Below are 26,740 nucleotides of genomic sequence, written 5' to 3'. Positions count from 1 at the left end.
TTGAACCAGAGCATCACTTTAGAGATGCTGTTTATTCCAGTTTAAATTTAATTTTAGCAACATTTACTAGGTTGTGATATAGCTTGGTGCTTGTAGGCCTAAAAATACTTTATTTAGAAGTGCAGAGGATGGTCTGTTGAAACCCTGGCCTTACAAGTGCTGCAATGAGCATACCACACTGTGCTGCAAAGGCAAGGAATCCCAGTGCGTTTGATTGAGCAACCTTTTTATAAAGGTGTTTGCAGGATTAGGGCAATTGGAGGCACCTGTGATGCGAAATGCTCACTCTGGCATCAAGCCAGTGGTCCGATGTGTCGCCCATTTCTGGTGTGGGGAATGAAAACTGCCCAGGATGACCCTGTGGTGTGACAACCAGGAGGGAGACCAGGTCCCAGCAGGCATCCCTGGTGTGTGGCTCTCGGGTCCTCTCTCTCCCAAAGGCTCAGGATATGGTGACATTGTCAGATGTTATTTTTTAAAAAAAATAAAATTAAAAAGTCAAGCCAGTCCAAATGCTTTGAAACAGTATTTATTATTTTATAAATTCAAGCCTGGCGCTCTGTGGGAAGGTATGCAAGCGGATCACTACGGTATTCTCCTTGCATATTTTCCTAATGTTAGAGACGATCTCAAAGAAGTATTGCATTGTTTCATTTCCCCTCCACACTTCATGTTTTTCTAAAAATAAAATCTAATGTCAACAATCCTACAATAACGAATGAGTGAACGTGCACGTCCTGCACCCGATTAATTTTTTTTTTTTTCTGGTGAAAAGCAAGATTTAGCTGGTAATCACATTACCAGCTATGGATAAAAATGTATCTTTTAAATCACCTCACTGATGGCTTTTTCTTTTTGCCTTTTTAAAACGCCATTAATCAAGTTAGAGGCTGAAAATACTCTCGCAAACCAGAGACCAAGAAAAGTCACTTGAGGTGAGTAAACAAGTTGGCTTTTTTTTATGAAAGCCAAAAAAATGGCCTGCTGCTGCTGTGTGTGTTAGGGGTACCTTAAATAGGAGTCTTCTTCAGTGCTGACAGGCATCCCAAACACCTTTTATAATAAACCCCTAATTATAGCTTAGTGACTCCATAGGTTCGCCAGATCAACTTGGGAATATTGCACCAAAAAACAGGGAGAATATTTATATTTTCTGTGACTGATGAGTGAACCAGATTTAGAGCTGGACCTGGTGAGTGTGGTACATAGTGATGTATTTATAGAGTATTATAGAGTTGTGCTTGCTGCTGCATGATACAGTTTTGGGGTTAAACTCTGCATTTTGGGAGCCACTTCCCAAGTGCATCAGTGTGGATTCCTGAATCCAGACCCCAGCTGAGCTGGTTGGAAAAGGGTTCGGCTGGTGGCCATCTCCTGCAGCCCATCACTATCTCCTGCTGTCTGACACTTGAATTAAAGCCCAGCACTCGGAACCAGGGACTACAGTGAAAATCTTGGATTTTTAAAGAGAAAAAGACCTCCAGAGCTTTGTGGTTATGAAGAAAAGCTGGAAAACAGGAATTCTTGGGCAGAGACGGTAGGGACATGCCCTCCTCTCACCACCCTGCGTTAGCCTGGTTATTTCCCAGTATCCCAGACTGCGAGCTGCTGCCATGGCATTTGGGGCTTGACTTAGGTTTTAGAAGTTGGCATGGCTGATAGTGGCAAGTTGATTCTTTTCTCCTCCGTTTATTTATTTCTTCCCCCCCTTCATTTTAATACTGTCTCCTGGGAGATTCCAGCTGAAATCTATTCATTGCTGAGATGTTTCTTTTCCCTTGCGCTGTGGATGCCGGGTCCTGTTTGACTGTGGTTTGTTTCTGGCACAGAAGGGAAGAGCAGCAGGGCAGAAGAGCTGTGCTTGCCGTTGGGTGTGCGTGTGTGTGTCCCTGCAAAGATACTCTATAGGTGTTTCACACTTGTGGGCTCAGCCTCTCTTCTACAGAAACAGCAAAGATCTCCATCCATGCTGCCAGGGCTTGTCCTCCTCCGTCAGGCCTGCACAACCCTTGGGCTTAGATGGACCTGCCTTGCTGTGCTACTCAGTCAGCGTGGGGTCTTATTTCCATTTATATTTCTCTTGCAAGCTGAAGTTAGAGGTTTGTGAGACAGCTGGTCTGGTCTGATGGTTAGGGATAAGAGCACACAGCTTTCTGCTGGTGCAGAAGCTCCTGGAGAGGTCTGGCACGTGCTAAGGGATAGGGAGAGACCACAGGGACAAGGATAGGGAGATGTGGGGTGTAAGGGAGAGCAGAGCAAGACCTCCTGCTTCTTTTTGGCAGGGTTAAGTGACTTGATCATGGACTCATACCCTGTCTAGGCAAGCAAAGCGCCCCTGTTCAGCTGAGCTCCAAAGCCTGTGCTTCCAGCCACATGGGACCTCTGTGGCTGCACTCTCACGTGTGTAACTGAGCACTGGCTGAAGAGCCCAGCCGCACTGGGGCGGCCGCTCACCCCTGTGTTTGCAAAGCGTTTGTTCTGGTGGTGCTTCCAGGGCCGAAGTTCACGGTGTGGTTCCCCCTAAAATATTCAGAAATCACCAGTGAGACACTGCAGAATCCTGAAGCTGGATCCAGTGATAATCCATCAAAGGTTCCTTCTGCTTGGCCATCAGTCCTTGAAATTCTGCATCATGTTACACTCCTGCTTGAGAGTTTTTCTCCAGAATTGTATCTAGACACTTATCTTCTTTTTCCTTTTTCCCTCTGATGAAATCTGAGGTTTTCATGACCCCAGGAGCTGAAGTTTCTCCTAGCTGATGCTCCCAGCAAGAGCATCTTTTCTTTCTCCAAATATTTTGAAGCTCATGATAAAATAGCATGGCTTTGGCAATGCCAGTTTGGGTGCTATTTATGTGCCAAACCCTGCTGAATACAGCTTTTATCGCAGATTTGTAACAGTAGCTGTTGGAGGGGGAGCTTCATGGTAGAAGTGCTTTCAGAAGAATGCTTTTATAAAGGAACACTGTCCTGCAAAAAAAAAAAAAGAAAAAGTGCCTTGCAGAGGGAAAAAAATCCCAAGCCCAACATTTTTCTTGTGTTCATGTTGTAAAATTTGCCCATTAATTTGGGTGAATAAGGTCTTGCTTCCATTTCTAGACAATTTTGTTTGTCTTCTTTGTACAAACAAGCCCTGTTGTGCTCCAGGCATTTTTTTTGGGGGAAAAAAAAAGACATTTGGATTCTGACTAAGAAAGCCAAAATCCTTGTTTTGTGTAACTCTCCCCAGGCTGAGCCCCAGCCAGGTCCCTGCAAGAGCTGGGACTGGGACTCAGCTGGCAGTTTGCTCAGACAGAGCTCATTCGTAGTGGGAAGAGCAGACCAGGAGGACCCATCTTTGGTCCACCTCAAGTAGAAGGAGAGTTTAAGGAGAAGCCAAGGCAATAGCGTTTCTGAGCAGCAAATAGTAGTAAGGGAGGATATATAGTCTCTGGAAGGGGGCTGAGGCATGCTCCGCTCTTACCTGCTCTGGGTCCCACTGACCTTCCCTTTGTGTCCACTGTTGTGTTGAGCTGTTTCTGGTCTCTACAAGAGCCAGTTATTTATCAATGGCAGAAACATAAGCTTGTTCTCCCACTTGCCTCACAATTAAAAATGCTTTTTCCTTTAATTTTTTTTATTTTTTTTTTTCCCTGGGAAAACCTGCTTTAAATTTTGGCTGCTGCATTACAGCCAGTTCCTAAGGATGCTCTTGCTGAGCATCCACCCCGAGGAGGAGTAGCACAGCACTTTGCTCCATTTTCATTTTCGGTTTGGATCATCATACCCTGTTCTTAAGTAGCCATTTATTCTCTTTCCTGTCTCTGGCAAAGGAGCAAGAGAATAAAACATTAAAAGAGGAATGTGATTATAATCCTGTAAAAATTGACAGAGGAATTTGGCAGTGGTTGCAGCCTATGAATGTAATACATAATATTTTATTAATTTTAAAAAATTATAGATTTCAGGATGACAGTTTAAATGACAAATCACCTTAAAAAGATATTGTGGACAGTGTAGAAACTCAGTGCAGTTTTTCTTTGCTAACTGTGGAGTTTGCAAAAAAACCTATAGCCAAGCTGTGTGCAGAAACTGAGAGCGATGAGGTCTCTCGTATTAATAATTTGTATTATAATAGTATTGTCACTGCTGGCTCCCAGGTTTTTTTATACCTGAGTTAATGACAGTGCTGCCCGTCCCAGCGTGCTCAGGGGAACTTATTTTGCTTTTGTTGTCCCTTTACTCCCACAAACTGTGAATGGGGCCAGTAATTGCATCTGGAAGAGGCTGGAGCTAAGGGCAGAGGAACTGTTCATGTGTTATTGAACGTATTGACTGTTTAGATATGTTATTCAGCATGGAAAGCAGATTCCAGGGGACTGACAAGAGTTCCCTATCCCAGAATATCCCAGCTCACAGCAGGAGCTGGAGCTAACGATGCAAAACTCTCCAGGCAGTGCAGGGACAGAGCCGCAGCTTCCCACGTCCTGCGGGATGCTGTAGGCTTGAGATTTTTGGATGAAAGTGAAACCGGTGCTCTTCTGTTTCAGCCAAACTGGATAATCACAGATGATCAGAGCCCTTTTAGGCCTTGTATAAAACATGTAGCAAAGTGATAATTTCTGCTCTCAAGTATTAGATAGTAAAATTTAGGTATTTGTGGTCCTCAAGGCATCCTTGTGGGCAGTGAAATGAAAATAAGAGGAGTGGGAGTCTGCTCTGTGGTTTCTTTTTCTTTGAGTGAGAAGCTGACTATCATTTGCTGAGCTTTAATGCTTGATGCTGTGTATACCTCTTCTAAATTCTTGGAGATTGGGCATAAAACTCATCTCTCCTTAGCTGAAAATAAACATCATGGAGTCGATAGGTGTGTAATGCAGAAGTCTGGGGAAGGTGTCCTCTTCTGCCTCTGGCAGGAGAGAAGGGAGGAGGTCCAGAGAGTTTTAACAAGATTGACTGGAGGTCTAGAAACTGCTGGTCTGAACAAACCTGTGTTGTTTGGCTCTAGATAAGAGGGAGGAAAGAAATACATCTTTAAGTGCCTAAAGGGAAAGTAGTGTTTGCTTTCTGCATTCACAGTGGATAGGACAAGACGTCACAGTCCTAAAATTGTAGAGAAAAAAATTCAGATTAAATATTGGGCAATGCTTTCCTTAAAAATAAGATTTGATGGGCTGAAGAGCTTGTGGAGCATCAGTTGTTGGAAGATAAAAATGGCTTGGAAATACCTTTCTAATATTTCTGGATGGTAATTCTTGCATGATGAAGGTGCAGTTTATTCTCCTGCAAGTGGGAGTTGTCTCGATGCTTTCCTGTGCTCCCTTCCTACAGTGCTGGAGTGGTGAGGCCACAAAGGGTTGTTTTCAGTCTAAAATAAGCAAGAGATGACAAATGATGTTCTGGGGCTTACATTTTCAGGCACTTAAAAAGATTGAAGTGACTAAAGATAATGCAAGTTTGTGTGCCTCTCTACAAAAGCAGATGTTAGCTAGAAATATTTTATGCTTTTTGATTCTAAAATGGAATGTTATGGATGTTAAATTGTATGACTTGACTCTCTCGATGATACAGCCTTTTCAGGACACTGGTTCACTTGAGTTGGTAGAGACAGAGGGCGCATGAGTGATGTTGCCTTTAGTATAGCTATTTCTCTGTAAAGAAATATCACTAAAGGCAAGTTCCTAGCTCTGTGTAAATACTGGAGAAATACAAACAGCCACTTTAGAGATCCTAAATGATAACTTGTCAGTCCTTTAATTGTACCTTGGGAATAGGAACCTTTTTAAAACAGCGTCCCACACGCCGTGGAGCCTGTGGGACTGGATGGTCTCTGCTGGGCTGACTCAGGAAGTCCCACGTGGTTGAGAAGTGCCTCCTCCATGCACATCCTTTGCAGGTCAGGACTGTGCTCTGCAGCATCCCCTGCACGCTTTTTCCTCCAAGAGTCTTATCAAAGATGCCAGTCTGACACCGTTTTTTTTCTGTAGGGAACAACTGTTTTATAGTCAAGAGCAGGGAGCAGATCTGTGCTATTGATTCACAAACAAGGTGCAAAATCTTAGGCCGGGTAAGAGAGTTCTTCCTTGGCCACAACTGTGCATCACTGCACATCACCTTTTTTGTTAGATCCACGCAAATCATCTCAGGTCTCTAGGTATAAATGAGCTTTTTACTCCTTTGCTAGATAGGAGTATTTTTAATCAACTTCAAGAAAATCTATGAGAACTGCTAAATCATAACTGTTGTAAACTGGACTGTAACACTCATTGAAGGGAACCAAAAGACTTGTTTTGTTGTGGCTGTTGGGCCATGGAGTGGCACAGTGATGAAACCTTGCTGTGTTCTTGGCTTTTGGGGCAGAAGGTCCCACGGACCACAGGAAGGTCCAGGGGGCACCACAGGAAAGGGCCCATCTCTGCCAGAGCTGGGGTCTTGCAGAGTGCCTGCACAGCTAAGCTATTTCCCAATCCTGGGAACAGCAAGAAAAGGTGAAGCATACCCTTGGGGGACTGACAGGCAGGGAAATTGTTTTTGTCTCTTTCTGTATCATTTTGCTCTTCCTCAGCCTGACTTCCGACGGGGCAGAGTGCCAAGAGCCGGGCTTGGGGCTGCCTTGTCTCCTTGTGTGAGTATCAGGTTGAACCAGGCTTTGCTCTGCAAGGAGGCTTTGTTCTGGGACAGTCTTGGTCCCTTTCCAGCCCCCCAAAAAAAACCACAGAAGGAGAGCTAACAGCTGTTAAATAAATAAATAAATCTGCGATGGGCTTGCCAGGTAAAAGGAAAACAGAATAAACTCTATTTTTGAGGCTTTGTAGCAGCTTTGGCTTTTAAATATGCAGACCCTCAGTGGCTCCCTGCACAGGGATGCTGTTGGGAAGCTGGCATTTCCCCCTCCCTTTTCACAAATCCACTGTCCCAGCTGTTTCAGGCGTTACGATTTTAAAGCCCCAAGTATATGAGCATGATTTATTCTCTGTGTCAAGTCTGATATTTGGGGAATATATTCTCCATTCTTGAACTGTTGCAGCTTTTGAGCCTCTCAGTCAAGCCTGAGGAAACCGTAGGACTTGGAAAGGATGGCGGTGGAATGGCAAATATGATCAGTGGCTCTGGCAGCCAGTGAAAATCCCCAAGACTGAAGGACCCTAGTGTATCGTGGCTGTCAGATGCTGGGATTTTAGTATCTGAAAAAAGTTAGGAGAAAAAGTGTGCCTTGGTCGTCCTTGTTGCTGTTTCAGTGATAAGCAGCTGAACTGTTTCCAAGTGCTGCTTGGAGGAAACCCCAACCCCTGCCCCCTCGCCCAAGCGCTCTCCTATATCATTTTACTTGAAACAGCAACTTCAGGCAATTCAAGGAGGAGCTGCCAGGGTAATAGTGGCTCACGGTGCCAAATTTGGAGGGTTTTTGCTCCGTATTTTAGAACTAGGTTTTGGGAAACTCAGCTTTTTCTCTGCCTCCAGCTCAAGTTTCTATTTAAACCACCTTTAATTTCAGGAAGCACGAAGTCGCTCTGACTGCTGTGATCAAGGTCACTCTTCTTAATTTAGGTACTCCAAGGATCACGAAATCTTGTCTGTTAAAGTCTTAGGCATATGTTGAATCCCTAAAGGAGTGTGTGAATGATATTAAACCTGCTGTAGCAGAGAGAGCTTGTATAATAAAGCAACAGGAGCAGTAATGTTACTGAAGGAGGAATGACAGATAAGCAGTCAGGGCTGTGCAGTTATCACTTCATTTGAGAGACTGCAGTGTTGTGCAAGTTGTTACAGGACATTTACACAAATTACTGGAATAAAAATTCACTCCATCAGCAGTCTAATATTTGTTTCTTATTATATGTTAAACTTTTTCTGGCATAGGAAAGATTGTCACCTGCTATGTCAAGGTCTCAGCATTCAACACTGGAATCATTCCAAGTGTGTTGAAACCTAATTGGTTCAGAATAAGCCTTCCCTTCATTTTAGGGAGGAAAAAAAAAAAGAAAAGGAAAAAAGCTGTGGCATCTAGCAGGCATTTAAAGCTTTTTTTTTTTTTTTTGTCCCTTGAACTCTTCTGATTTGCCAGACTTTGCTGAATTTTCCCCCAGTTTTGTGTTTCCTGTGAATTAAATTGGGAAAATAATATACATCAAATAACATATAGCTAATAACATACAGCAGCCAGCATTGCAGGTCTGGGGGGAGCCTTGTCCAAGCGTGGCTTTGCAGCAGGGAGCGCTGGAACACCTGAGTGCTTAGCAAGGGAAAAATCTTTGTACATCCTTCAACACTTGTCCAACTCCTTTGCCTGTTTGTTTGTTGGGTTTTTGTTTTTTGTTTTTTTTTTTTTCTTTTTTAACTCCTGCTAGTTCGGTCTGTGCCATTATAGCCCAAGTGGATGCTTCTTGTCTGTAGGATTTTGGATCAGGTCGGGGAGCACCTTCCCAAGTTGTTATGCATCTGTGCTAGTTATTTGTCTCTCCGTGCTGCTTATTTACTTATTTATTTTAATCAAAGAAACCCACTGGTTGTGTGCAAAGGGTATGGTCAGCAGGATCCAACCTGAGAAGCAGATCAGCAGGGCTTTGGCAGAGGACTTTATCCTGAGCACACACGCTGGCTGAGGCACAGGGACACTTGGGACATGTTACTGGGGAGGAGAACCTGTCACTGGCCATGCTCAGGCAGGAGCAGCAAACAAGTGTAAATTTTCCTTTACTCTGAAATCACAACATAATTTTATTTTTCATCGTTATTACAAGCTCTGGCTCACCTTTTTCCAGGGTGACTCTTTGTTTTTCAGTGTGCTGTTTTCTCCCCTGGTCTGAACTTAATCCCAGAAATCCACTTGGCTGGTTATCCCTTTAGATGGTTAAGTTTAGAAATTATGAAATACATCAGGCTGGCTCTGCTGCTTCTCCGGGGATGAGGGAACAGGGACTGGACGGCAGCAGAGGAAAATGGAGGGGAGAGAGGAAGCCCACAGCTACAAGCAAAGCTGGAGGTTATATATAGCTGCAGGCTGCGGCAGTGTCGGTCAGGGTGCTGTGATTGCTTCTTTAAATATGTTCTCAGCCATTGAAGTTTCCAGTCCTGGTAACAAACCAAGCCCCTGAGCAGTGGCTGAGAGCTGGGGAGCAGCGTCCCTGGTCTCCAGTATGCCGCAGCTGGGAGGTTTTTACTTTTACTGGGTCGAGAGCAGCGCAGTTGAGTGCTTGGTGATTAATTCAGCAAACTTGGTTAACTTCTGGTAAATGATGTCTTTGTTCATTGAGTGGAAAAAAAAATCAAGGATCTGTATTTCAGGATACTTCAGTGAGGATGTACTGTGCGAGCACAGCGGGGTGGATGGAATGAGCTAGGAGACACCTTAGACTGATCAGTGTTTTATTTTTACTTTTAGCCTTTACTAACCAAGGGTTGCCTTCTCCTTCAGAGGTGCAGCAGTAATTTTTGGTGTAACATCTTCTCTTCCAGCCCCGAATCCCGGCGCAGCTGAAGTGACTGCAGGCACTTTAAAGATGCGTGCGAGCGCGGAGGAGGAACTGGAGAAGGACAGGCCAAGGTCATGGTCCCTCGCACGGGTACGTTTCTGCTGCCCCCTCGGGCTCCATGTGCAATGGGCAGCACGCACCTCTCTGTCTTATGTCACTTGGGTGCAGAAATTTGGCGTATTTCAGGGTATTGCAGGATTCTCCTGTGAAGTCTGTTCTAGCCCAAGGGTTGAAGTAAGTGGTTGTGCAACAGTTTGTTCCGGTAACCTTTGAGCCCTGCTGTGTTCTATGGTCAGGACAGGTCTCGGGTTGTGCTCCCAGGACTCTCTGAAAAGGGGGGCAACTTTTTTTTTTTTCTTCTGAACATCATGCCTTGGACAAGACAGAGTTCAGATGTCCTGTGCATTTGTACTCTTCTCCTGGCTGGTTCTCCTCTATCTCTGTGCTAGACCACTAATTTATTTTTTTCCCCACCTCTAAAAAGCCATATAACTTAATTATATTCATCTGTCCCATCTTGTGGATGAGCGGTCAGGAGAGTGATGCATTTTCCCTTTGGCTTCTACGGATGGAAGAAGTGTGCTTGGAAATAAGACGACAGTTTTCCATTATGCCGTTCCAGGTTTTTGAAGAAGAAATTGGGTCTCATATCAGAGCAAAGCCATTTTATTTGTGAGAGGCGAAGCTCTATGGTTAAGCATTAGTGAGCAGACTGGTGGGGAATTCATTCACCCAGCTCTTGGCTGTGTGCTAAATGACAGTGTCCCCATGGAAGTGTGGATTTTCAAATCCTAGAGTGATTTCTACCCAGCTTGTGACATGCCTGGAGACTGCTTGTTTCTAGGCTTTATTAAATAATCAGCATTGGGAGTACAACTGGACTGATGCTGTTTGCTGTAGCTTTCCTGACACTCTTTGAGTTCTTCAGGCTAAATCCAGTCTGTTAAACTGGTAGGAATAAACTAATGGACCCTGCTGTAGCACGTGATGTTCTGGGATCCACATGCACCCTCAGCCTCCTGAGAGCTGTTCTCCTTGAAGCTGCTACAATTCAGTGCACATTAGGTGGGTTCTCAAAGAATTTATGGCAGTAATCTTGCAAATGCAGTGAATGTTGTTGCTCTCTGGGTTGTCTTACCGTTATAGATGGAGAATTTGGCAGGAGGAAGAGGGTAAAGCTTTTGTAGCTTCACTCTGACTTAGTAAACAGAGTTAGGGCCTCTTGGGAGGGAGAGTAGGGAGAAGGGAATTAAATTTTATATCCCTTGGTATTTGCCACTGAAAGATAGTAATAATGTATTTGGATGCTTGGTGTGGAAGGTCACTGGGTAAGTGGGAAGGATTCCTTTGTGTTACATCTGCAGAAAATAATGTCGTTTATTACTCAAGGGCTTGCACCCAGAGACAGATCATGGCATTGTAGCAACATGTGTCATCCTCCCTGCGTGCTCGCGGTCCTGCGCTGGCACACGGAGGCTTTCCAATATTTTCTTAGGGAGCTTTAAGAACCAAACTCAGGATCTCTGCTCTAGGACTTGGCCCCTTTCCCTCCACTCCTCCTTTCCCCCAACCCTCCTCTGGTGTCCTCTCCCTCCCAGTTCATTTGTTTAAATGATTGTGCTATTGTGTGCATCAATATGCACATAGCCTGTCTTGTTTTTCTTTTGGACTGAAAGTGCAAAGCAAATCTGTTTATGGTTTTGGTGAGCTAATTCTTCCCCACCCTAGATTTTTAAATAGACTCTTTCTTTACCAAGCTTGCAGAGTTTGCAGGATGTATTGAAGTAATGGGAAAAATATGTTGTGTGTTAACCTTCCTTTTTTGTAAAACTTTGTTTACAACACCCTATTCCTAGCAGTGCATTTGGGAAGTGCATGTCTGGATGCTGAAGCAAGCAGAAGACTTTGAAATAAGAAAATGGGAATTTAATGCATTCAAGGAGGAAATGTTTTGAGTTTTCAACTTCCAGTGCTTGGATTGTGGAGCAAAATCTAGTGAGCTGTGTTTAGCTGTCCCTTCAATTATTCAATTTCCCCTCCTGAAAATCCCAGTTCTCGGGCCTGGCTGTTCCCTGGGCTGCCTGTTGCCTTCAAACAGGCTCCTCCAAAGCCATTGTTGACTCAGACCTTACAGATGAAGGTAAGAGCAGCGAGGAATGCTCTTGGCCTGTAAATAGTCTGTTGGAGTAAGGGCTTGTTCTGTCACTGGTGTGTTGGAAATGTTATTTTTATGTCCTGATTTCATCCTTCCTATGAATCCATCTTAGACCTGTCTGTTTAGGTTAACAACATTTTCTACATCGTTGTGAGGGTTTGCAGAGCGCAGTCCTGCTCCATGCACAGCATTTTCACCAGGGTCTTTTGGCTGCTGAGGAGCAGAGCTGATCTCCCCTGTGGGAGCACTAGAAAAGCCCCAGGGACACCAGTGACCATGACGTCCTGCTGGTAGTTTTGCTGCCTGCACTTGTGCCTGCCCACGCTGCTGCTGCATCTCCTCTCCTCGAAACCTGGCTATTATTTATTTCTACTGTAAAACTATGAGCTGCTTGTGACTGGCCATGAGGTGGGAGCTCTACGTGGAGGTGGCCATTACATGTGCAAATGCTTCTCCAGCCCAGGCTTTCTAGGGCAAATGTTGGCTTGGCTGAGGCTTCTGGGTTCTCCCGTAACATAAATAAGCAGGAGTAGGATTTCAAAGCAAGCAAATTTTTGACATAGTTGATGTCACGCCTCTTCAGCCCTGTATTTGGGGCCCATGGATCTGGAGGCCCACGGCTGCTAGTTTGGTCTTGTTGCTAATAACCTACTGGAGGTGCTTCTGCTGAGCTGGCTCTTGCAGAACTGAGGGGTTTGTCCTGGTCAGACAGCGTAGTTGTACTGAAGATGGGACCCACGGTGTGAAAAGCGTCTGGTGCTTGCACAAAACCAGGTACTCTGCATGAAATCTCTGGTCCCAGCATACAGCATTGGATGTGCTCCTCACTGGTGTTTATGGTCAGGCGTTATGGACTGACAGGAAGGTCTTCTGGTGAGTAGCTTTAAAGCAAAGAAGGGCTGGGGCAGGGTTATCATACTCCTATGACTGTGATTAGCTATTCCACTGAACAGCTGCCTTTGCTCTGCCAGTAGAGGAGAGATGGGGAAAAGATACACTTAATTTCCCCACCTGGAGAGAGAAATTCTTCCTGAGAGCAAGTGTTCACCTGCAAATCTGCAGCAGAGTGCAAAGTAAAGAATTCCCTACTCAAAGGCTTTGCAAAGCAGAATTGTCCTTTATCCTTTTAATTTGTTTTTTGTTTTTCTTTTCTGTAACAGTCTTTAATGAATGCAGAGTTCTCCCTCTTCTCTCTTCCTGTTGAGCTGAAGGAGTTTGGTGCTCCCTAGGAAGGTGGTGGTTGGGGGTTATCACCGAATAACACTCATCATTCCCCAAGCAGGTGGCTCTAGCCCTGAGCATGGAGTTGTGAAGCTGTTCTGGGATTTGACCACAGTGGTCTACCTCTGCTTTCATTTTCATATCTCCCCAGTCAATATGTGTAACTGTAAAGTTTTCCCAACTTGCAGCTCAGACACCGTTTTACTGATGCCCTTGCATCCCCTTCCCTCATCCTTCCTTTCCTACTCTTATTTCTTATTGACCCATCTGCTTGGGACATGTATACAATACCAGTGTGACAAATTAATTTACTTGTATACAGAAAGATGAGGACACTGGATGCTTAAACACTGCATAAACTTATTGGCTAGACCTGTACTAACTGTTTTGACTGCCTTCCCTGCATCCTTGTATTGTGTGAAAGATTAATTCCATCCTGCATGACCCTCTCCAGGCCTTTTGCCCAACACTTTCACTATTTGTCATTGGCTGAGAATTATCTGAGCACTGTAGATACCCATGGATGGAGTTTGATTGTCTGTTGTATTAAAAATTGCATCTCTTTATCAGAAGGATTTGGGCTTTGCTGTTTGCATGTCCATGGGCTTCTCCCCATGCTGGGAGGTCAGAGGGGTTTGGGATGTGGAGCAGTGCTGCTGCCTGGGCTCTGCTGTTCCTCTGGCTCTGTGAGTGAGGCCAGCTGCACCCCAGGAAGGCATTGGGGTACATGGGGAGGTGGTACTGCTGGGGCTGCCACAGCATCTGTCCCCACCCTGCAGACTCACGGGAGCCACCGGCCTGGATGCCACTGAGATGCCTTCAACCAGCCCTACCTGGTGAGAGTACCCCGAGGGTATGGAAGGCTCCAGCAAAGGTCATTTCTAGTTTCTGTGAATGGACTGGGTTATGCTGAGAGATGCTGTAGGCAGATTTCCTTTAGGAAGGCAAAGAACTGTGCCATGGCCCATGAAAGCAGGGGTGAGGTGCCTTTGGTTGTTTTTGTAGCAACACAAACTGATGACACACCAGGTTCAAGGAGAGGCCTCGTGCGAAGCAAAAGGCTTTTTGATGTTTGGCTCAGTGCTAAGTCTGCAATATTCTGTTTCATCCAGAGGTATTTATGAATGAAGATGCAAATCCAAGGTGAAACTTGGGAACCGGTAAGCTCTTACTCACTGGAGGCCACCCTTCAAAACAAGCGATTAACTGTGGAGGAAAAACACCTCCTTATCTCCCAGCTTGATCTGGAGCCTTACAAGCGCTTTGGTGGTTCAGCTGTCTGCAGCGCTCGGGGAGTTGTCTGTTCCAGCACACCAAACATGCTGCAAGTTTTATTTTATTTCCAAAACAATCCTCTGAGCATGTTGAGCTGGAAGGGAAACTCATAATAGTTCTCTGTGCCGATATAATTCAGTATAATCTCTTGGCAGTGCTTTCGTATGCAAACTGAGAGGGTTTTTGACTAAAGGTGACACATTAAAAGAATGACCTCTGATAAATAACTAGAGTGGGGACTTGCAAGTCCTGGGTTCAATTACTTGCTTTGCTATAAGCTTCCTGTGACCTTGGGCAAGTTATTTAAAATTGCTCTATACCTCATTTCCCTTTCTGTAACGTGCCGGTGACAGCATTTCCCTTCCAGCCAGGAACTGTGGCAGGGGGAAAGGTGGTCTGTACTCTTTTCTATAGCCAGTGTGTGAAGAGCCTTGATGGATTAGAAAGCATGACCATCTCATGGGCCTGTCTTCTGTTCTCCTGGGGAAAACAGAACAGGATGATCTGTTTAAATGGCTTTACTCCCAGAGAATATGCTCTGTGAGATCCTGGGGCTCCCTGCATGACTGCAGACATGCACTAGCAAGGTGGTTTCTCCTTGAGCTGAGAAGCCTTCCTTAGCATTGCTTTCAGTACTTCCTTCAGTGTTAAATCAGTGGCCAGCTTGGGTAGAGCAGGTTTCTGGTGCTCCTTTGTCCTCGGCATGAAGTTTTCCTTTAGCATATTCTTCTGTGTTTGCTCCTGTGCTGCCTTTCTGCTTTAAACCCGGGTGGATGCCATGGAGAGGTGACGGCTTTGTGAATAAAGATGCTGGCACTTGGTGCTGCTCCCCACTGCAGCGTGCGGACGTACCTCAGACAGGTTGTTTCATCTCCTCCTGTTTTGATGTTCTCCTTCCCCGTGGGGGGTAACAGTGCTGACCACACCTTTTACCACTTCCTAAATGTCAAGAGAGGCTTTCCAGCGTCCCTGAAACATGCTAAAACCTCCCGGTTGGAAAGACAGACAAACTTCAAAGGGCAGGGGGCTTGCTGGCTCCCGTGTTGTGCTGTGAAGACTCCTTGACATTCCCGTGGGATAAATGCATGGGAAGCCTCCACATGACAGCCTCATCCAGGCACGGGCAGGAGCTGCCTCCAGCTGCCTGCGTTTCAGATGCAGCAGAGCTGCAGGTGTGATGCTGAACCCTCTTTGTCCTGATGGCATGCAGCTGCCGTTCCCTCTGCCAGAGCCTGATGGTCCAGGGGTGGATCTGGGAGAGCTGCTGGCCTGAGACCCCCTGCCCTGTGTCAGTGGTTGAGCTCCAGCCAGTGTGGGATGCTGTAGTTGAGTAGATGGAAATGAGCATCTTTGAGACATGGCAGAAAATCAGACCTTGTGATGTTTGTGGGTGGGTAAAAATGCTCCTGGGGAATATCTGACTCTCCAGAAATAATGAAAATAGAGATATCTGTATTTCCCTCTGGTCATATCGTTGGGTTCGATGGCTTGTGCAGGCTGTTGAGAAGCACACCAAAGCAGCTTAGCAGCAGAGTGTAAATTGGGGCCGCTCTTTCATCTTTGGTGTGAATATCTGTCATATGAAATTTTTATCACCTGTGCAAGAGGCATGGCCCAGCAGTTGGGAAAATCTGTCTCTTTTGGACAGAAGCTTTGCTTTCATCTCTGTTCTGTCCTTCCCTAAACCCCAAACGCTTTCCTCTTCAAGGTATCTTGAGTTATTTAATGGTGTGCTGGATGGGACGCTGCAAGGCTGGGCAGCTGGCAGCGTGTGCCATCCGGGGCAGGATAACAGCTTGGGGCTGCTTCTAGACTGGCGGTTGTAGACCTCAGATTTCAGGTAGGTCTGCCAGCTATTCCTTTAGACTCTGCCTCTAGACTTGGTAGCTGGAAACCCTCCCACAGTAAAACTGAGTCCTGAACAACAAGCCTAGCACTGGTAAAAGGGAAGAAATTGAATTGTCAGTATAGGGGATATGGTATCTTCAGTCACTTATCCTGTATCACCTCCTTCTTTACCCCTTGTGTGGTTTGTGTGATACTCATGCTGGGACAATGCACATTTAAGGCTGTAGGCTTTTCCCTAAGTTGTGGGTCTTTGAATCATTCAAGCCACTTTGTGCATTGAGGAGGGTGAGCTCCAGACTGGTGTGCATGTGTATGGAAGTTCACATGGACTTGTGGCTTCTGAGAGCCTTCAGAGTTGGCTCTTGGAGGCTCCTTAAAGGAGATGCTCTGGGGAGAGGCTCAGCAAGCATCCCTTGGGGAGAATCTAAAATGCCACGGAAATAACTGCTGACAGAGGAAGGGAGGGATGAGAAGATGCCAGGTGATGAGGAGGCTAGCAGCAGTTTCCTAATGTAGATGATCCCTGGTGAATGATTTCAGAACACCTTGTATGCTCTGGGGGACTTAAATCTCCTCCTGCAAGCAAAGCTTGTCTGGTGGGGAGCTGCAGTCCCGTGGGACCTTTCCCAAGGTGTAAACTAAAAGGTGACGGTATCTTCTTCTCTAGCAGTTTTTCACCACTCACCAGCACTTGCCAGGTGATGAGATTTGTGCCTGATTTTAGAAGGGGAGAGGATGAAGGGTACAGTTAGGAGCAGCTGGCCCTGAATTTTGGGTGCTGACCCTATCAGTTACTCAGTCCTTTTGATGTGAAAGCAGATGGTCTAGAAGAACCTCAAAAAGAGTGGCAGTATAGCTCTTTGGTGCTTTGGAGAGTGCTGCAAACCGCTTTCCCGCCTGTCACTTGAAGGTATGTACAGTTTTACAGCACTAATCCAGGGAGAGTTCACTTAACGAACCCTCTTGCTTGGTTGTTCTGCCTGATCCTGGCCACTTGGGTAAGCAGCTTGGCACAAGGATTCGTGTGATTGATCTTAAGAGCATTACCCTTGCAGGGTTTCACTACCTTCTTTTCAGCTACCCTGTCTGCTTCTGACTTGACTAGGGCCACATCCTGCAGACTGTGAACACTTCTTCCTCTTGCTCCTCTGACACTGTAGACATCTATTTACCTAATCTTTTGTCAGCAGGTGATTATGGGCTTGTGTATGGGGGGAGTTCCTGCTGTCCTGAGCTTTATCCAGCGTGACACGCTGTCATTTTAGTGCAATACCATTGAGGTGCTTCCAAGTCCAAGGAAGAAAGCAGGTGTCTGGAGGATAACGTTCTGCTAACGTGGCTATAATTTGGACTGCTGCCCTGGAAGTAAAAGGCTCCATCATGCCATTTCCAAGCCCCCAAGCCAGCCAGTCATCCCCATTCTTGTATTTGCAGGCTGCCTGCTGACACAGCATAAATGTTATTTTTACATTATCGTCCCCTGCGCTGATTCCTCCTGCAGTTTAGTTTAGCCTGCTGTTTTCTTAGTTATGTCAAACAGAGCTAATAATGTATACTGTGCCATTTACCCTGATGATGATGATGATGATGAATGTTTTAGACTGGTGTAATGAGACCACCCTTCATTTCTTTATGAAAAAGGAGGAGGAAGTCTTGATTTCTCTTTCTCTGAGATTATAATATAGGTAATGACACTTTTGGTGGTGTAAATCAGGAGTATTTCTGTTAGCCATGGTGCAGTTTGCAATGAGAACTTTTTCATGTTCAGTTGAAGGGCTGGGAAATTCTAGATTCCTGAAAGACAGTTTTTCTCCAGAGGTTTCAAGTTAAATCAGCTCTAATGAAATGAGAGCCTTCAAATAGGCAAACTGATTATTTTTTTTTCATTGACTCTTATTTCATTTCATTCCTTGGTTATTCCCTTATTCTCACAGAGGGATGTTGTTCCCATCCTGCTAGTCCTGCACCCAGTCTTGTCTAACTCACACAATTGCTTATGAAGGATGAAATGATTTCAAGAGGGCAAAATGCATCAGTTGGCTCTCCTTTAAGCGGTGTAATGATAGAAAACAGGCACATATCCTCTCCCCGTTTTCTCCCATTGCTCCCCTTTATGTCACCTATCTGCGTGTCTGATTTGGGCAAATAAACCAGCTATTAGTAAACTCTATTTGCTGTTAGCTCAAGAAGGGCCAGAAATCCTGGGACATGTCTACATTTATTTTGTAGTTTTTTTCCCCCTTTTTTTTTTTAGCAATTCATCTGGATTTTTGAAAGAAATATTACTCAACAGTCAATGTAAATTACACAAGTGGCCAGAAAGCTGTTCTGTACCCATGCAGCAGAAGGTTATAGGAAACAGGAGCTCCATACTGATAGGCAGCTTCACCCACCTGGTGAAGAATTGATGGAAGCTCTTTGCTGGAAGTGGGGGATTGGCCCAATGTCCTCCATCATTCCCTCCCAGCTTGGGTTGTTATGTGTTTCTGCGGCACCCACAAAGACCTAAATAGGCCGCAGAGGAGTCAAGCCAGCAATGCAGCTCAGCAGCGGCCTTAATTCTGCAGAGGGGGCTGCAAAGAGCTCTTTGGAAAAGCAAGTGGTGTCATTCTTTCAAGCTGAGCCAGCACCCACCCATGGCGACAGAACTGAGGTTTCTACCACGTGGGCTGAGAACTTGGGAGCAAGACCTAAGCACACGTGGCAGGAGCCCTTGGGGTTGGCACATCGCTTTCAAAACCCAGAGCTGCTGTTCTCCTCCTCAGGTCTGTCCTAAGCAGTCAGTGAGCTGGGATGGTGAGGTGGTACCAAGCCCCTTTGCGCTTGTATAAACATACAAAATATTTTAAAACTCATCTAATACAGCTGTTGGAGATGTACCAGTAACTTCACACCTGGCTGCACACACAGAAAGCAGGGATTTCCTTGGGTTGTAATTTCTAGGGGTGTATTTTTGAAGCCTATGGCCAAGACCTGAAGATAGGTTCGGTGTGGCTTGGCAGTTAATTGGGCAGTATGTGCATAATGATAGTAATTTCCTTGTTCTTATTTCCTAAATTTGGTTTACAAGACCATGCTGCAATGTGACTTAAAGCTGTAAGTATTTGTCTCTGTTGGCAGTTGGAAATGTAGTATTAGCTGTGACTCTTTGCTGAAGTAATTGTTCAGTATTGGAGCTAAATTGAATAATATGGTGGTGTTCGTATCTTAATCTTCCAAATGGCTCTCTTAAGTTTGCTACATTGATGTCTGAAAGGCTTAAAAATAATAAACTCCATTGTATAGAGCTTTGAATACAGAGTGGAGGCTTAGTAATTGCTGGCAGTTCATGGGTAGACTCGATAACACATGGCAAGGAAGCAATTCTCCCAGCATGCCTGAATTTTTAAAAAATAATCTCCTTGTATCAAGGCCTTGTGATCCACAAATTAATGAGTACAACAATATTGTGAATAAAGGCTTGCAGGAGACCTCAGTCCAAACCCCAAAACCTTGGGCTGTCATACTGTTTTAAGACACCTCTTGTCTTCCTTATGCATCTGCCAAAAGCTCTTTGCATCTCTCGGCTATTGAGCCGGGTAGGTGGAGTGGGCTGGTGAGCTCATCTTCCAGCCACCAAGAGACTCTACAGGCTGGGTGTTGTCAGAGAGCTGAAGTCCTGAGCCCTGTCCCCTGTAGGAAGGTAACAACCCAAGTCCCAACCTTCCACTCTTCACAGGAAGGGGAAAAAAAGCCAAATAACTTGTTTTGGTTTGGTTTTTTTTTAACGGTGTTAAAAAAAAAATGTCAGAGGGAGAGCTTTGCTGATTTTTCTCGGAAGATGTCTGTAGTTCCCCTGCATCCTTGTGAATGAATTTTTAATGAGAAATTGCAGAGGGCAGCTAAGGAAAAGGCTGGTTAGACCATCAGGCATGATTTAAAAAACAAATGAACAAAAAAACAGGAGAGGGAAAGGAGGAGAACATGATTTGTTTATCACAACTGTACTTGAAACTAATTTTAAATGTCTGTCTTCTGAGAGTAAGGAAATTCATTTAGCTTCCAGCAGTAAATAACTTGGATGCTTTCAGCTCACAGCTGACCTACAGAGTGAGTTTTCAACTAAAAAAATAATTGACTCTCCAGTAAGGACAATCCATTCCAAGTGTCACTGGAGGAAGTGAACAGCTGGAGGAAGAGTCCTGACAAGCATGGTTCATATCACAAATAACCCTTGAACTTTGTTCTGTATCTCTGCACACTGTCCAGAGTGGCCTGACAAATGGCTTTGAACAAATGCAGTTTTCAAACCAGAGAGCAGATGACAAGGGTTGCATTTGGCTGGGCAGGTGCACAATTTGGATGCCCGGACCTTGCCCATGGAAATCTCAAATGAAATCCCAGATCAGTTTTCATCTTACTGTCAATTCTAAAAGAAGTATTTTAGAGAAAGGGTGAAGGTTGTCTGTCCCCTGTGAGCTCTGGGTGGTTAGTGGATAAGTGTTTGGTGGTAGGGGTGATGTAGTTCTGCATACCTGCTCTTCTTGGCAGCTGAGTGTGGAGCACTTCATATTAACTGTGGTGAGGAGGACTTCTGAAGCTGGCCTTCTCATCAGGTGTACCTCAGCAAAAGGTTTGGTCATTAGGATGCTGAACCCTCTTAATGGTCTGCCTTGCTCTATGCCAGCAGGACCTATTGGGAAGTGGGGACTTCTGGAAGTCTGTCACTTACGTAGGTACTGAAAATGAGCTGGACTTCTTTGGAAAACAATGTTACAGCTGAAGGAGCTGAACACTTGCTGGTCTGACCATATGCTTCTGAAGTTCTTGTGGTTCAGTGCTTCAGGCCAGGGTGTTGTCCGTTTAAGGCAATGGAAGAAAACCCTGTGCCACTCTTACAGAGTAGGTATGCTCAACTGTAAGCATCAGGACCAAATGGTAGTTCTAGAATTAGATGGTGTCCCTAATTCCCCTGTTCAGTTTTAAGTGGATGCAGCATTCTTCACTTACAGTCTGAACTGTTGTGTTGCATTGTTGTATGGGGTTGAACATCTGCCCCTTCTAGCCACAAAAGTGGCTGTGTTCCAGTGGTGGGTGGTTTCTTTCTATTCGGGGATCCTCTGAGGCCTACTAAAGCTTCAATATTAGGCATGACATACGGTCAACTGTTGCAGATCCCCTTGGCTCCCCTCGTTTCAACATCTGCAAAGCCAGAGTTGGCCATCTTGGTTTGCCCATGCACCATGCGTAGCACAGAAAGACCCTGACCCTTCCAGCTGCTGCTGAACAGGGAGTGGGGCCTCACCAGGAGAACCTGTGATGCAACGCCAAAAACTTCTGGTCCCAGCCTCTGGAAACGGGGAAAGAAGATCCATCATCAGCTCCCTAGGGAGGGCTGTGTTGTTGGGACCACAGTGCTGGGGTCCTTCCTCACCCACAGCACCCTTGCTGGTGGCTGCGCATCCTCTCTGCAGCTCCACTCCAGTGGTGGTGTTCTGTGGCACGGCAGGGAAAGGAGCAGGTGGAGCAGCCGTGGCACCCAGCACACCCTGCACCGCATTAAAAATGGTTGGGATGCTAGAGCAGGGACAGAAACAAGGTGCCAGTCTCACGCAGGGTTCTCAGCCCAGTATTTCTTTCCCCCAGCATTGTTCTGGTGACTGACTGGTGTTCGCCTGGCAAAAGCTTTTTGAATATTCATTTGGCTGATGGGAGACGAGAGTACCGTAGCTCCTGGAAATCAGCTTAGATAGGGCAAGAAAATAAGTCTGCCTTTTTCTTGCTACTAGTGCTACTTGAACTCTCTCAAATGCATACTTCACATGGATAAATGATTGTGGAGACCTCAGCCTACCTAACAAGCCTGCTCTTGTAAAGCAAAAATTACAGTGCCTGCATACTTGCCATCCTCATTCAAAAGCCCATTCCTTATTAATATCACTTTATACATATTATTGCAGTTCAAAATGCCATTCCTCTTCTCCCCACCCATTTCCTTGACTGGCTGTGACATACAGGAACTACACCCAGTGCTTGACTCGCCTCTCCTGACCTTTTGTAACTTGGCTCAAACTCCTTTTTTTGGGTCTTTTGCAAAACACTGTCAGAAGGGAAAAATCCTTTGTTAAAACACAGCCAACTCCTGCCTCAACGTGGAACAGTTTGTTCTGCTGAAAGAATGAGCCAGTTCAGTGAGCAGAAAAACATTGCCATAAACCAGCGGACTCAATAAGCTGCAAAAGCCATCGGCTGCACACAAGGTCTGAAAGGACGACCTGAAGCAGGATCCACGGGGGAGAAAAAAAATCCATGATCCCAACCTGCCAAACCCTGTTCCCTCGCTTTCAGCTGAAGTATTTTGCAGTTGTCTTTTTGGTTATAGCAACTGTAAGTGGGGGAATGGGAGCTGATGCTGAGCCAGAACGTAACACAGCTCTTGAAGCTAGCATATTGCAAAAGGGCACAGTGGATGAAGTAATCCAACAATGCTCAGCTGGGAAGGGGCTGCAGCACTCTAACAGTCTTCAGTCTGTGCTGCAGATGATCAGCTCCAGCGCCCTACGCTTGCTGTCTGGTACTACTTAGTAGCTTGGTTTAATCCTTCCTACCCACATCTTGGTTTAAAGTTCTGGACACTATTTTTCCCTGGAATTGCTGCGGGTCTGTCCCTTACGTGGCCGCTCGGTAACTGGTGATAAGCCTGTCTTCAGCAAGCATTTCTTCGTTGCACAAGGGACTTGGATGCTCGGTGAGAAAACCATGTGAGCCTCTAGCAGGGTTTTGGGTTTGTGGCTCTGCAGTGGGATCGTTTTGGTGCTGATATAAAAGCTGATGCTGGTTTTCTTCTAACAGTGAATGTTGTGCTAGCATATAGAGCTGTGGTTCCCTAATTTGGGGTGATGACCCCCAAATAGGGTCACCCATATGGAGGTGGATGTCCAAACCTGGAATTGGGGTGAGCAGGAGTGCTTCAGACGGGCTAGGAGGCTTCCCCCAGAATGACTCCCTGGGACTGGGCAGGCTGCAGCAGCACTGAGAGCACAGTGGGCTTCTGTGCTTCATGTGCTCTGTTGTCATTAGGTGCTTGTGCCTGTGAACTTCTCACCAGCTTGGCCAGGTGTTTCCTACTGATTTTAAAGACTCAAGTGCCCTTATCAGAAATTTAACATGCACCAAGATCTACCTCTAGTTCTCATGTTGCTTTGGGAACTGGGAGTCTTTACTCCAGGCTCCCTGATAGTTTTTTGGCTTGGAGCCAGTTTAGGAATTTCAGAGAATAAAAATACAAAGAATTATGTTTTAGGTGTAACCTACCCTTTTTCAAATGCGTTCCAAAGGTCTGCACCTGCCAAAGCTGGCCTTGCCCTGTCTATATGGTGGTGCTTGGTAATAAACTCTAACAGTGGGATTGCAAGGCAGGTAGCAAGTCTGAATGTGGTGTGGCAGAATACTACTGACCTATGTGGGGCTGTTTGAGGTGTCTGTGATGAAGCTGCAATCACAAACAGATCCCTGACAATATAAATAAAAAGAAAACCTCCTAGAGAAAGCACAAAGGAGTGAAATCAGAGCTCCTGTGCATTTATAAACATGACCGATGTTCTCGTACTGTCTTGTTCAGGCACAAACCAACCCACTGGTATTCACCAGCTGAGCATGAGGTGATGGGAGACCCAGATATTGATGAGCTGAGAGACTTCTTGAAGCTCCACTAATGCTATCTGGTGTCCTCTGCTGGTAGTGTTAACCTCGGAGCTGGCTGTGTCAAGAGATGATTATCTGTCTGCTGGACCTTTTCCTTTGGGGAAGTGCCTGGAATATTTTGCAACATGGACAAAATGTGAGGATTGAAGCTATGGAGGTGGGTCCCTGGGATGCTGGGACTGTGAACCCTGCTAAGGTACTGTAACTCGGAGCAAATCTGTAATGAAGCCTCTGTGCCAAAAGAGATTATTATTTTTTTGGAAGATGTTAATGGTATGATTGCATAACATTTATTTTATGCTTGATCAAATGGATGAGGGCAGAGGAAAAGGAGTGAATTAATGTTAGTGATGTTCAAACAGAAGCATGCAAAGCTCCGAGGGATGATCAGTGGTTTTGTTTTGATGTGTGTTGTGTTTTTTTTTTTTTATTCTTGACATTCTCCTGAAATATAGCAGGCAGGCTTGTCTCTAAGGGGGGCACATTGCCAATAGTCTAAAGGTTATATTATCCTAGTGACCTATTTTTATACTCTAATCGCGTTCTGTTTCAGCTGCCTCTTTCTAGCCCTCCATCTTACTCAGTTTTGTGCTCATCTGAAAAAAAGCAGAGATAATTGCCATTAGTCCCCGAGTGCTAAGGCAGCAAGCCAGCCTCTACCCAGGTAACAACGACAAAGGAGAGTTACTGCTGTTATGGAAGCACGAGAGCAATCCGAAAACACAGCTCGTAAACGGGTGACGGCTTGAAACAGGATGATGAGGAGTGTTGTGGGGCAGAGGAGAGAGGTCTTCTCTTGAAGGCAAATTTAAAATGGAGAAGTACAGCAGTTTGTAGAAGGGTGAAATTTTAATGAATAGCTCTGTTTAACTAGCCTAAATGGAAAAGACGCTTTTCTACTCCAGGCCTGCCAAGTAATGGAGAATGAATACGATTGTTCGGTCAACCGGCTTCCACTGCCTTTAGACTGTACCCGTGTTTTCAAAGCCAGTCTTAAGCTACAAAGCACCCTGACCAGTTGACATAAAGACAAATTGTTCCTTAGTACAAACGTTGACTATGTGATGCTGCTTGAAGCTCAAAACTGCTGAAATTTGTGCGTGTGTTTGTACATTTGTGCGGTGCAAAATAATAAGATGCGAAGAGGCTTTTCTTGCCTGTGTGGCTTCTCTCGGGTTGCAGTTATTTTATTGCTGGTTGCTTTCCCTGTTCTTGTGGAGAGCACCTGAATTTTGAGTGCCTGCAGTGTTACTGCAGTAGCAATCTGCTCTGGAGGGAAAAATCTCATTAACTGTTTGCTCATGGGAACTTACAGTCCTGCATGGGGTTAAACCCCAAAGGAATTGTGTCATGACCTTGGTCTGGTTTATGGACCAGGGTCTAGGTGGCAGATGCTACCTATAGGTGCCAGTGCTAGGCAAGGGCATGGCGTGGGGATGTGCACCACTTGCTCTGCTGCTGGCGATGGTCCCATCCTGTGACTTCCCTTCCAGCTCCAGGCTTTGCAGAGTTACTCAGGGAGGATGCTGGGCCCCAGCTAGTCGGGATGCACAGCCACAGACCAGGAACAGAGGAGCTCAGCCCTGCCAAATCTTGCATTTTCTTTGCTGTTAGAGAGCTGTGCTGGCACAGCTAAAAGAGAGGTCCCGTCCACACCCAGGAAGTTGGGATTTGCTCTGAAGAGTTGGGCTGCTCACTCTGTTTGTATTGAACCACAGGGATGTAGCCTGGAGAGGTCTTTGCCGAGATGCCGGAGCGTGTCCATCCACACAGTGTGTCCCTGGGATGGATTAGCAATAGCTGCCCTGTTCCTGGCAGCAGGCTGTGTCCTTGAAGCCGGTTGGTGATGCTGCTGCATGGCCTCTCCCTGTGCTTTGTTATGCTTTTGTTGTAACCAAAGCTTGTGATTCCAAGTCCATGGTGGTGTCTGGCCCCCAAAGGTCTGGCCAGAGAAACAAGCCTTTGCTGCTTCTACCTTATTGTGAAAGTGCAGGAGTCCCCAGCCTTCCTCTCTCCTGCCAGCCCACACTGAGCACGTTTTGGCAAGAAGTTAATAAAACTAGTGAAACTCCTACATGACTTCTCATGAATGGACTCCAAATGCAGAATAAATGTTAATGCCCAACCAAAGAGAAAGAGTCCCAGGATTGCCGTGGCTGGTGACAGGGGCAGCCTGTGCTCATTGCTGCATGGGCCTGTCTTTGTTCCCCTCCCCAGCACCAGGTAAATGTACCCAGTCCCAGGCCACTAAGTTGACACCCAGCACTGCCCAGAGCAAACGGGGTGTCTGCTGTGCTGGGGGGGACCCACTGCAAAACATGATGGGTTTTCCCTCTCGGGTGTATGGTGGTGGGAAGGGGAGGGTGGGTCAGCTCTTGGATCTAGGTGCTGCAGAGAACACCTGCTTGTTGGTGCTGGCCACAAGGATCTTTTATTTACTGGTCTTTACTTGCTCATTACCAGTGGGGAGTTGGGAAGTCATCTGTGGTCTTCCCACAGACAGATGTGCATCTGTGCATCGAATGGGCCTGGCTGGAGGTAGAGCCTAAAGGGGAAATACAAAAACTCTCAAACATCAACTTTTTTTTTCTTTGATTTCTCCCCCCCCCCCCCCCCCCCCATTATGCTATCAGCCAGGGCCTGCAGAGTTTCAGCTTAACAACAAACCAGTGTTATTTAAAGTGCCAATATTGTGCTTGGCTTCATATGAGACAGAAACATCAACTTTGTCCCTGACCTGGGGAGTGTGTCTGCCTGCCTAGCAGGCACCGGAAGTGTTGAGAAAACTGTTATTTTACTTCTATTTTGGTGTTGATTTTTTTAAAAAAATTTTCTTTTAATTTTATTTTTTTTTAACCGAGCATTCACTCTTCAGCAGAGCTGCATCAAACACCAGAGCCTCCAGTAGAGTACGCAGCCATCCTGCATGTCTGCGTGGACCCTTGTCCCCAGTGAGTGCTGGACACCCAGGAGTTGGCTGGGCTGGGGCAGAGAAGGGCGACTGTCCCGTCATCCCCGTACCCGGGTCGTGAGACCGGAGCTGCTGTGCCCGGCTGCGCCCTGGCTGGCCAGTGATGCTGCCTGGTGGGTTTTCTGGTTGTTGTTTC

At 45.8% G+C, this 26,740-nt stretch overlaps 1 protein-coding gene across 4 annotated transcripts in view; it reads left to right on the top strand.

Moving 5' to 3' along the window:
* ZHX3 (zinc fingers and homeoboxes 3) overlaps positions 1 to 26,740 on the top strand; it is a 47,272-nt gene that overhangs the window by 8,842 nt on the left and 11,690 nt on the right. For 3 of the 4 annotated variants that reach the window (XR_012634653.1, XM_074920504.1, XM_074920506.1), the window contains exon 2: positions 9,435 to 9,541. The gene's annotated coding sequence lies outside the window, so the exon portion shown is untranslated. Of the gene's footprint in view, positions 1 to 9,434; positions 9,542 to 26,629; positions 26,718 to 26,740 lie in introns of those variants that run through there. The other variant, XM_074920505.1, reaches the window with a different exon arrangement.

Source organism: Athene noctua, chromosome 16 (assembly GCF_965140245.1).
Source record: "Athene noctua chromosome 16, bAthNoc1.hap1.1, whole genome shotgun sequence".
Lineage (NCBI taxonomy): Eukaryota > Metazoa > Chordata > Aves > Strigiformes > Strigidae > Athene > Athene noctua.
The sequence above is the reverse complement of the archived record's forward strand: the minus strand, read 5'-3'. Positions and strand labels throughout refer to the sequence as shown.